Below are 12,476 nucleotides of genomic sequence, written 5' to 3' on the forward strand. Positions count from 1 at the left end.
TTTGGGTTTGTTCAGGGTCAGATTTTTTTTTCCTTCTGCTAATAGTTAGAACAAAAAGATTGAATGGCCTTATGCTGTAAAGGTCCTAGCATCAGCATATCACATACCCTTATTAAGAGTAGGTAGGAAAGGGGACTGCTTTCTTCAGAGCCTGGCAGAAGGATTTCAGGCTTTATAATCTGTGTGTTGCAGGGGGAAGGATTATGCCAGTTAAGAGTTAATCTTGCCTGTTTAAACTCCTTTTCCATACTTGAGGATATAGATGTATGTTTTTCAGTATAAGTGCATTTACTTACTTAAAACCAAATTATTTTAATTAAGATCTTTCTGTAGGGTTGTGAAGAAAATCTAAACATGCATTTGGAGTACTCAAGTAAGACAAAACAGAAAAGTCTGACTTGATACATGTTCCAAGCTTTTATTAAAGGAGTAGTGATCTGTGTTTTGGCTACTTCTGGTGTACAGTGTTTTCTGGTTGTAGTTTGTTCTCCAACCAATTCCAGACCATTTCTGATAAAATCAACACCTTTGCATCCTGTTGCACGAAGCAACACCTGACACACTATTGGAAAGATATTGGAAAGTTGTTGATTTTATTTTTGTTAATGAAAGTAATTTTAATACTGACATTTGTTCTTGCAGTTTTAAGTAATTTATACTTTCTTGTAATACATATCTATAAAAACCAAACCAACCAATCCCAAACTATAAAATGTCCTCCCACTTTGGTGTACACAGAGTTTGCATTTTTGAAGATTATTTTAATAGCAGTCTTAATCTTTTGCTGAAAAGCTTTAGTGTTTGCTTAAATCAAGCTAACAGGTGCCCCAATGGCATTTCGTGATTGGTTCCTCTGTTATGCTGGCAGAGATTTCAGTCAGGTGGGTAACGTTTTTGCTAAGTGCTGTTGCTTAAAATTAGCACATCGAAAATGAGTGGTCTTTTCTAGTGGGTTTATCTCTATCCTTCCATATTAAAAAGCTTCCAAAGTAATGGCACAAACTAAACTGAACATTTATATATAAATTTATGTATAAAAGCTTATGAACTGAAAATTTTGACTGGTGTGTGATTTTGACAGCTATGATTCATTCTTCACTTTGAAGTGAGGAAGTAAAACATGGCTCTGCATTGAATTTTGTGATGGCAGAATAAAGCAATTTTGTCCTATCAGTGGAAAGTCTAATTCCAGGTCAGATTCTTGTTTATTCATTATCTAAAAAAAAAGTTTCTCTTGCTGGGAAACAGTAGTGCTTACATCTAAATACTAAGCTTAGAAACACCATAAGGGAACTGCAGTCCTGTTAACTTCAGTAGAATTGAAGAATGATTTAATTTATGTAAAGACCAGAATAGGAGGAATCTTTCCAAGACTTGCCTGACAGTCTAAAACTCAGCTTATGGATTTTGTACTCCCCCCCCCAACCCCAGGTATTGAATTTATGTTCAATTTTACATGGAAGATAACAGAAGGTACACTTGTAGAGTTTATGATACTGCTCTTTCTAGGAAGTCTTATTGGTGTAATTAAACCATAGTTGAAGCCTCAAGAGTATGATAGTGCCTGTAGGAAGGATCTGTTCTTGTTCCCTCTGGCAGAGAGTGGGAGTGCTCTTCTACTTTACCTTCTGACTCCAGATAATGAGATCCATCTGCTTATTCACAGTAGTTACCTGAATCTTCACAGGTACTGGAGCTCAGAGTTACTTAGCTGGAAAATCCCAAATTCCCAATGAAAGCCCCCAAACCTTATTCTTCTCAAGCACCTGCCTTTTTATATATATATAAAAATAGGATTGTTTCTTATGTTCTTATAGATGTGTTTTGTTCCCTTTCAGTGCTTTTTTTTTTTTTTTTTTTTTTTCAAGCACCTGCCTTTTTATATATATATAAAAATAGGATTGTTTCTTATGTTCTTATAGATGTGTTTTGTTCCCTTTCAGTGCTTTTTTTTTTTTTTTTTTTTTTTTGGTGTTGGTCTGGTCCTTCAGGATTTGCTATCCGTCAGTGTCCGACCTGAATATTTAGATCCCGTCGGGTGTCTGGGTTAGAGCACAACTAGGATCAGAAAGGCCTGTCAGATGTACTTCCCTTCAAATGTTTTGCCTTGTTTGTGTGTTACACTATGTATATTATTTTTGTGAATTTCTTAAAGCACTCAGGAATATTTATTTTTAATATTTCTTAAGCTTCTTTATTAAATAATTCTTTTATTCTTTGGGGAATGGTGGTGTCTTGGTAGGTAGTTACTTAAATGTTATTTGGGCAAGTACTGTATTTCAGATTTAGTATCTGGCCAATATCAGTTATTTAATGATTGCTCTGATGTATTTAAATAAAATTAAGAGGTGTGCAGAGAAGACAGATTGTAAGCTACATAGAAATGGAAACTGGGGCTTCAAATAGGAAACATTAGGCAAGATGAGTAACAAAGGTCACTATTTCTGACCACTCAGGTTAAAATGACCTTCTTTTTTAAAGTGTTTTTGAAGGTTAGACTAGGTCAGCCCTTTTGAATGGATTGGTTGAATACATTTAAGACTTTGTTAGTTTTCAGATGAATATATTCATTGTACTCTCACAGGATTTTTACAGAAGCATCCTGATCCTGGACTATAAGCATTAAGGCCACAAAAGCTGTTTCCAAATGTGATTATGGAGGACTTTTTTATACTTATTTAATCTTTTTCACCATATTTGACTACTGATACGCTGTAATGCACTTCCACTTTTATTAATTGCCTTATAGTTCAGTGAACAAGAATGTATTTTATAAGCTGGCAGTATTATGTGCCCCAGCCCATCAGGGCTTAACCATACAGGCTTGCTGTTTAGAAACAGGTGTGGTTGTGTTTTGCATTGTATGTGGCATGTGTTTTATTCATTTGGTTGTTTGGGTTTTCTCCTTACAAGTGCATGAGTGAGAGAGAGTTTATCACTTATATCAAGTAAACCAAATGGTTGATTTTTCAAACCAGGTTATTTTTAATTTGGAGTGGGTGGGAGGAGGCAGTGACAAGAAGGGTAGTGTTACCCTCTTCAACATAATCAGCATGATGTCTGTTATTGTGTAAGTAGAGCTCTTTTTTTTTTTTTTTTTTGGTGTGTGTGTTGTTGGCTTTTTTATGTTTTGTTGTGTTTTTTTTTTTTTAAAAATTAAGGAAGAAGAAATCTTACTCAGTCTCATCTGAGTGATAGGAAACTGATTACATGAAGTAAATTTCCAAGTATTTTTTAAGTTAAAAGCTAAATATAGTAATCTTCTATACAGAAAAAAAATGTTTGCTTTATAGATGCATCATGTGATATTCCAATATTTTTTTTTCTTTACCAGGTATCTTTCAGATGAAGGAATTGAAGCTTGCACAATTTCTTCTGAAAAAGTGAATGCAAATGACATTATCCTAGTTGCCCTTAATGTAAGTTATGATTGTGAAGACTTTTCTTCTGACATATCATGCTAAAAATGATGTATCTGACAGCTCAAGTGTGTTGGTTTGTTGCTTTGATAAGAATACTTACATCTCTCCTTTTGTGTGGGAGCTCTGAGCTTTTTTTAGAAATTATATCTACTCCAAACTGAGAAACCTGGGGAAAAAAAAGAACTTAACATGCAGTCTTTTTATGTTTATGAAATGTAAATCTGAAGTCAAAGTACAAACAGTAATACAATAAGAAGTGCTGTGCACTGACGTGGGTATGAATTTGTAGTACAAAATATTAGTTGGGATGAACAAAACACCCTTACTTAGTTTGACTTCTGGATATGATGCTCCTTAAAGCATATTCAAACTAATGGTGAATTTTCCTGTGAAGTGTATGTATTTATAATTTTTTATTTACTGTGGAAATCTGGATTAGTAGTCATTATTCCTGCTAACAAATATATACAAAAACATACGAGATGGAGAAACATCTTGGAAGTAGTGAGCCTTAGTACTTTCAAGGACATGAGAAAAGTATGCATGTGAATTCCTGATTTTTCTGAATTCTAGTGTGTACATTGATAGTAAGCATTAATCTCTTCTCCCTTTCAGTAACAACGAAAAGAGAACAGCTACTTAATCCACACATGTATTGCTTAATTTTAATTTATTCAGTCAAAATAATGAAGGAGAGTTTTGAGAATTTTGTTTGCTTTGTTTAAAACTTTTCCATCATCCATACTCAGAAGTTTTAAATCTTGAGTGCACTGTATGTGACATTGCAAATGAGAACTGTTGGGGAGATTTTGTCCATCTTAGTGATTCAACCACCATTGGTTTAAAATGGTACTCTGAAAATAATATCCCCTATGCTCCTTTCATTGATTTTTTAAAGCATGTGTTTAGTTGCTTGTGTGTGCATGCACCAATTCATGTTACAATTTTGAAAAGAAGGCAAAATTATAATGCAAAAATGCAAAGAATGTAATGCAAAACATGCAGAAGGTAAACATTTTGTTTCTGGACCTAAGTGGCATCTGAGAATGCATTATTTTTTATAAAAAAACAAATACAATACTTCCAAATTGCTGGGCACTACCCTTTATGTTATTATGTGCTGGAATAAGTGCTAATGTGATAATTTGTGCATGTATATGTTGTATTTGTTTGTTTGATGGATAATAATAAAAAAAATAATCCATGAACGTTATGTGAGTACTCTAAAGCCAGTTTTAATTGCATATCAGTATTTTTGTTATTAAGTCAGTTAGAAGATTAAGTTGCCTGTTGAGTAAGTAGGGAATAAAAAACAATGTGGCTTGGACAACAGGATAACAGTGAATGTAGATTCCACCTCTTACAGATTCACAAATACTTCCCCTCATTGCTAGAGACAATGTTTAAGGAAGAAGAAACCAAGAAGTCAACCAACTTTTTTGTGTCTGTGTGTGAATTGCTTAAGTGAGTGTGAAATAGACATAAATGTACTTTTCAGTCCTTTAAATGTTTTTATTTTGCATGAGATCTTGCAAAGAGTTGTAAAACCTTATATCTCCTTCCTGTTGCCCTGATTGCAAAGCATGGTGCTAGAGAGTTGTAAATTTTAAGAGTATGAAACGTACAGGAGCAGTTTATAGGAGCCTGTCTGTGATACAGAGATATATATAACTGACAAGTGACAGATCAGCTCCCTCAGGTGGGCTCAGATTGAAAACCAAATGTGCTTTTTTTATAACTACCTGTGGCTGTCTTGTGGGACAGAAAGTGGGTTGAGTATTTATCCACTGTATAAATATTCAGAGTAAATAGTGTAGAAGAGCATCCCTACAATTAGTTTTCCATTTGTAGGGTGCTAATGTTTCTCACTGAAAAAAACAGCATAAGCCAATTGTTTACAGTGCTTTAGATACTAAAATATAGTGCTGCTCAGTTCTAGATTAGAATGCTGAAACAGTAGTCAATTGGTTTATATTAATGGCAAGTTAGTGTGCTAGTTCCATACAGGCTTGCTGTTTAGAAACAGGTGTGGTTGTGTTTTGCATTGTATGTGGCATGTGTTTTATTCATTTGGTTGTTTGGGTTTTCTCCTTACAAGTGCATGAGTGAGAGAGAGTTTATCACTTATATCAAGTAAACCAAATGGTTGATTTTTCAAACCAGGTTATTTTTAATTTGGAGTGGGTGGGAGGAGGCAGTGACAAGAAGGGTAGTGTTACCCTCTTCAACATAATCAGCATGATGTCTGTTATTGTGTAAGTAGAGCTCTTTTTTTTTTTTTTTTGGTGTGTGTGTTGTTGGCTTTTTTATGTTTTGTTGTGTTTTTTTTTTTTTAAAAATTAAGGAAGAAGAAATCTTACTCAGTCTCATCTGAGTGATAGGAAACTGATTACATGAAGTAAATTTCCAAGTATTTTTTAAGTTAAAAGCTAAATATAGTAATCTTCTATACAGAAAAAAAATGTTTGCTTTATAGATGCATCATGTGATATTCCAATATTTTTTTTTCTTTACCAGGTATCTTTCAGATGAAGGAATTGAAGCTTGCACAATTTCTTCTGAAAAAGTGAATGCAAATGACATTATCCTAGTTGCCCTTAATGTAAGTTATGATTGTGAAGACTTTTCTTCTGACATATCATGCTAAAAATGATGTATCTGACAGCTCAAGTGTGTTGGTTTGTTGCTTTGATAAGAATACTTACATCTCTCCTTTTGTGTGGGAGCTCTGAGCTTTTTTTAGAAATTATATCTACTCCAAACTGAGAAACCTGGGGAAAAAAAAGAACTTAACATGCAGTCTTTTTATGTTTATGAAATGTAAATCTGAAGTCAAAGTACAAACAGTAATACAATAAGAAGTGCTGTGCACTGACGTGGGTATGAATTTGTAGTACAAAATATTAGTTGGGATGAACAAAACACCCTTACTTAGTTTGACTTCTGGATATGATGCTCCTTAAAGCATATTCAAACTAATGGTGAATTTTCCTGTGAAGTGTATGTATTTATAATTTTTTATTTACTGTGGAAATCTGGATTAGTAGTCATTATTCCTGCTAACAAATATATACAAAAACATACGAGATGGAGAAACATCTTGGAAGTAGTGAGCCTTAGTACTTTCAAGGACATGAGAAAAGTATGCATGTGAATTCCTGATTTTTCTGAATTCTAGTGTGTACATTGATAGTAAGCATTAATCTCTTCTCCCTTTCAGTAACAACGAAAAGAGAACAGCTACTTAATCCACACATGTATTGCTTAATTTTAATTTATTCAGTCAAAATAATGAAGGAGAGTTTTGAGAATTTTGTTTGCTTTGTTTAAAACTTTTCCATCATCCATACTCAGAAGTTTTAAATCTTGAGTGCACTGTATGTGACATTGCAAATGAGAACTGTTGGGGAGATTTTGTCCATCTTAGTGATTCAACCACCATTGGTTTAAAATGGTACTCTGAAAATAATATCCCCTATGCTCCTTTCATTGATTTTTTAAAGCATGTGTTTAGTTGCTTGTGTGTGCATGCACCAATTCATGTTACAATTTTGAAAAGAAGGCAAAATTATAATGCAAAAATGCAAAGAATGTAATGCAAAACATGCAGAAGGTAAACATTTTGTTTCTGGACCTAAGTGGCATCTGAGAATGCATTATTTTTTATAAAAAAACAAATACAATACTTCCAAATTGCTGGGCACTACCCTTTATGTTATTATGTGCTGGAATAAGTGCTAATGTGATAATTTGTGCATGTATATGTTGTATTTGTTTGTTTGATGGATAATAATAAAAAAAATAATCCATGAACGTTATGTGAGTACTCTAAAGCCAGTTTTAATTGCATATCAGTATTTTTGTTATTAAGTCAGTTAGAAGATTAAGTTGCCTGTTGAGTAAGTAGGGAATAAAAAACAATGTGGCTTGGACAACAGGATAACAGTGAATGTAGATTCCACCTCTTACAGATTCACAAATACTTCCCCTCATTGCTAGAGACAATGTTTAAGGAAGAAGAAACCAAGAAGTCAACCAACTTTTTTGTGTCTGTGTGTGAATTGCTTAAGTGAGTGTGAAATAGACATAAATGTACTTTTCAGTCCTTTAAATGTTTTTATTTTGCATGAGATCTTGCAAAGAGTTGTAAAACCTTATATCTCCTTCCTGTTGCCCTGATTGCAAAGCATGGTGCTAGAGAGTTGTAAATTTTAAGAGTATGAAACGTACAGGAGCAGTTTATAGGAGCCTGTCTGTGATACAGAGATATATATAACTGACAAGTGACAGATCAGCTCCCTCAGGTGGGCTCAGATTGAAAACCAAATGTGCTTTTTTTATAACTACCTGTGGCTGTCTTGTGGGACAGAAAGTGGGTTGAGTATTTATCCACTGTATAAATATTCAGAGTAAATAGTGTAGAAGAGCATCCCTACAATTAGTTTTCCATTTGTAGGGTGCTAATGTTTCTCACTGAAAAAAACAGCATAAGCCAATTGTTTACAGTGCTTTAGATACTAAAATATAGTGCTGCTCAGTTCTAGATTAGAATGCTGAAACAGTAGTCAATTGGTTTATATTAATGGCAAGTTAGTGTGCTAGTTCTACTAGTAATTATACTTAGCCCTTTTACTTTTAGGAGTGTTTATGACTGTAATAAATAAAGAGAGTTTTCAGCTTCAGTACAGTAATCTTGCACCAGCATGTTCAATTTAAAACAGCAGACTTATTTCAAGCCATAAAGTTTAGAAAATGTGTTCCAGGCTGCACTGTTGTGCATGATTTATTTTTTTTTTAACACATGCAAATAAACAAAAAACCTAATGTGTAAAGTTCCAATAGGTTTTATTTCATTTTCTGTTTTCACATACAACACCTTTTAGCCATCCAGTCCATGCTTTTGTCATGTATCACCATAGTTGATGTTAACCAGTGTTAGATGAGGAAAGTGTTTTTGTGGAGATTTGTTCCTTTGATTATATGAATACATTAAGTGGCCATATTGCACAGTTGATGAACAAAATCATGCAGGTGTTTACCTCGCTTCCAAAATAAGTAATCAGACATTTAAGATAGAAAGCATGTAGTAGAAAGAAAAGGTAAGCTTTGACAATATGTATAATTGCAAAAATAATCCCAACCTTTTTATGAAGGATTTGTGCATGTAGAAAGACACAAATGAAAAACACTTCAGTTCCAGGTGGAGAGGGAAGAAAGAACTTTACCTGTATTAAATGCCAGTTATGTCCAATAATTAAGCATTAGAGATTTCCTTTCATCTATTAGAAGCATTTTAATAATCTTTAAAAATATGCTTGAAACAAGACTATAACTTTAAAAACAAATTTTATTTTTATAACTTCTTTTAGTCATTTTTTTTCATCATATGTAGTTAGAGGGATGGGTTTTTATTGTCTATAAATGGTGTTACAGAAGAACTATTATTTTCCTGTTTTATTTTTTTGATACAGGATATTTTAGGTTAATATTATCTTGTTTTCTCTATTAAATTCAGACAGATTTAAGAACGATTGGAAAGAAATTCCTCCCCAGTGACATCAATGGTGGAAAGGTGGAAAAGGTAGACAATTGTTTTTACTTAATTTTTTTCTGTGTTCTTTGATTTGCGTGTGATGGCAGCCTTCAGTGGTCCATTGGTCCTGTTTTGTCATTATTTCACATACAGAAGAACCCAATATTTGATTACATTATAGGATAAATGTATCAATATATTAGTTTCCCCACCAGGCTTCGTGAAGAGGAAACTCTTATTTCTCAACCTTGAAGTGCTTACTTAAATACTAACAACCTTAGCCAATTTATCACTGAGAAGTCCTTTACCTGCTTGATCTTGACATGGTAGCAGAAGTTTATGTTTTTCCTTTCTTTATTCTTGAAAGGGCAACAAAGCCACAAAGGAGTTAAGCAAAGCAACTGTATGATTCATGGCAATACAAGTTGGTACTCTATTATTTGACTTGCTGATATCACAGAATCATAGAATCATCCTGGTTGGATGGGACCTTGAAGATCATTAAGTCCAACCGTAACCTAAATCCACCAACCATAGCTAAATCTACCCATTCAGTGCTTAAATCATGTCCCTAAGCACTACATCTATATTTCTCCTAAACCCTTCCAGCGGTGGTGACTCCACCACCTCCCAGGACAGCCTTTTCCAGTGTCTAACCACTCTTTTGGTAAAGAAATTCTAATATCCAGTCTAAACCTCCCTTGGTACAGCTTCAGGCCATTTTCTCTGCTCCTGTCATTATTCAATATTTTCATCAACGACCTGGATGAGGGAACAGAGTGTGCCCTCAGCAAGTTTGCTGATGACACCAAACTAGGAGGAGTGGCTGACACACCAGAAGGCTGTGCTGCCATTCAGTGAGACCTAGACAGGCTGGAGAATTGGGCAGGGAGAAACTTGATGAAATTTAAGAAGGGCAAGTGTAGAGTCTTGCATCTGGGGAAGAACAACCCCATGTAGCAGTACAGGTTGGGGGCTGCCCTGCTGGAGAGCAGTGTAGGAGAAAGGGACCTGGGGGTCCTGATGGACAGGAGGATGACCATGAGCCAGCAATGTGCCCTTGTAGCCAGGAAGGCCAGTAGCATCCTGGGGTGTATTATAGAGGGTGTGGTTAGCAGGTCAAGGGAGGTTCTCCTCCCCCTCTCTTCTGCCTTGGTGAGGCCACAACTGTAATAGTGTGCCCAGTTCTGGAAGGACAGGGAACTGCTTGAAAGAGTCCAGTGCAGAGCCACGAAGATGCTTAAGGGAGTGGAACATCTCCCTTATGAGGAAAGGCTGCCAGTTATGTCCAATAATTAAGCATTAGAGATTTCCTTTCATCTATTAGAAGCATTTTAATAATCTTTAAAAATATGCTTGAAACAAGACTATAACTTTAAAAACAAATTTTATTTTTATAACTTCTTTTAGTCATTTTTTTTCATCATATGTAGTTAGAGGGATGGGTTTTTATTGTCTATAAATGGTGTTACAGAAGAACTATTATTTTCCTGTTTTATTTTTTTGATACAGGATATTTTAGGTTAATATTATCTTGTTTTCTCTATTAAATTCAGACAGATTTAAGAACGATTGGAAAGAAATTCCTCCCCAGTGACATCAATGGTGGAAAGGTGGAAAAGGTAGACAATTGTTTTTACTTAATTTTTTTCTGTGTTCTTTGATTTGCGTGTGATGGCAGCCTTCAGTGGTCCATTGGTCCTGTTTTGTCATTATTTCACATACAGAAGAACCCAATATTTGATTACATTATAGGATAAATGTATCAATATATTAGTTTCCCCACCAGGCTTCGTGAAGAGGAAACTCTTATTTCTCAACCTTGAAGTGCTTACTTAAATACTAACAACCTTAGCCAATTTATCACTGAGAAGTCCTTTACCTGCTTGATCTTGACATGGTAGCAGAAGTTTATGTTTTTCCTTTCTTTATTCTTGAAAGGGCAACAAAGCCACAAAGGAGTTAAGCAAAGCAACTGTATGATTCATGGCAATACAAGTTGGTACTCTATTATTTGACTTGCTGATATCACAGAATCATAGAATCATCCTGGTTGGATGGGACCTTGAAGATCATTAAGTCCAACCGTAACCTAAATCCACCAACCATAGCTAAATCTACCCATTCAGTGCTTAAATCATGTCCCTAAGCACTACATCTATATTTCTCCTAAACCCTTCCAGCGGTGGTGACTCCACCACCTCCCAGGACAGCCTTTTCCAGTGTCTAACCACTCTTTTGGTAAAGAAATTCTAATATCCAGTCTAAACCTCCCTTGGTACAGCTTCAGGCCATTTTCTCTGCTCCTGTCATTATTCAATATTTTCATCAACGACCTGGATGAGGGAACAGAGTGTGCCCTCAGCAAGTTTGCTGATGACACCAAACTAGGAGGAGTGGCTGACACACCAGAAGGCTGTGCTGCCATTCAGTGAGACCTAGACAGGCTGGAGAATTGGGCAGGGAGAAACTTGATGAAATTTAAGAAGGGCAAGTGTAGAGTCTTGCATCTGGGGAAGAACAACCCCATGTAGCAGTACAGGTTGGGGGCTGCCCTGCTGGAGAGCAGTGTAGGAGAAAGGGACCTGGGGGTCCTGATGGACAGGAGGATGACCATGAGCCAGCAATGTGCCCTGGTAGCCAGGAAGGCCAGTAGCATCCTGGGGTGTATTATAGAGGGTGTGGTTAGCAGGTCAAGGGAGGTTCTCCTCCCCCTCTCTTCTGCCTTGGTGAGGCCACAACTGTAATAGTGTGCCCAGTTCTGGAAGGACAGGGAACTGCTTGAAAGAGTCCAGTGCAGAGCCACGAAGATGCTTAAGGGAGTGGAACATCTCCCTTATGAGGAAAGGCTGAGGGAGCTGGGTCTCTTTAGCTTGGAGGAAACTGAAGGGCGACCTCATCAGTGTTTACAAATACGTTACAGGCGAGTGTCAGGAGGACGGAGCCAGGCTTTTTTTCAGTGATGTCTAGTGATGGGACAAGGGGCAGTGGGTGCAAACTGGAACATAGGAGGTTCCACGTAAACATCAGAAAAAACTTCTTTACTGTGAGAGTGACAGAGCATTGGAACAGGCTGCCCAGAGAGGTTGTGGAGTCTCCTTTGCTGGAGACATTCAAAACATTTCTGTGTGATGTGCTCTAGGTGATCCTGCTCTGTCAGGGAGGTTGGACTAGATGATCTTTCAAGGTCCCTTCCAACCTCTAAGATTCTGTAATTCTGTGAACTCCCACCTCCCTACAACCTTCTTTCAGGTAGTTGTAGAGAGCAGTAAGGTCTCCCCTCTGCCTCCTCTTCTTCAAAGTAAACAATCCCAGTTCCTTCATCCTCTCCTTGTAGGATTTATTCTCCAGACCTTTCACCAGCTCGGTAGCTTTCCTCTGGCCACGCTCCAGCAACTTGACATCCTTCTTGTAGTGAGGGCCCTAGAACTGCACACAGTACTCAGGGTGTGGCCTCACCAGTACTGAGTACAGAGGCACGATCACTTCTGTACTCCTGCTGTCCACACTATTCCTGATGG

General features: G+C 36.3%; 1 protein-coding gene across 1 annotated transcript in view; it reads left to right on the forward strand.

Annotated features, from left to right (window-relative positions):
• Nucleotides 1-3,341: 3,341 nt before the first annotated feature.
• TDRD3 (tudor domain containing 3) overlaps nucleotides 3,342-12,476 on the forward strand; it is a 65,509-nt gene continuing 56,374 nt past the window's right edge. Inside the window, exons 1-2 of the mRNA XM_010000862.1 lie at nucleotides 3,342-3,419; nucleotides 8,938-9,003. The gene's annotated coding sequence lies outside the window, so the exon portion shown is untranslated. The remainder of the gene's footprint in view (nucleotides 3,420-8,937; nucleotides 9,004-12,476) is intronic.

Source organism: Chaetura pelagica, unplaced genomic scaffold, assembly GCF_000747805.2.
Source record: "Chaetura pelagica isolate M959 unplaced genomic scaffold, ChaPel_1.0 scaffold115, whole genome shotgun sequence".
NCBI lineage: Eukaryota > Metazoa > Chordata > Aves > Apodiformes > Apodidae > Chaetura > Chaetura pelagica.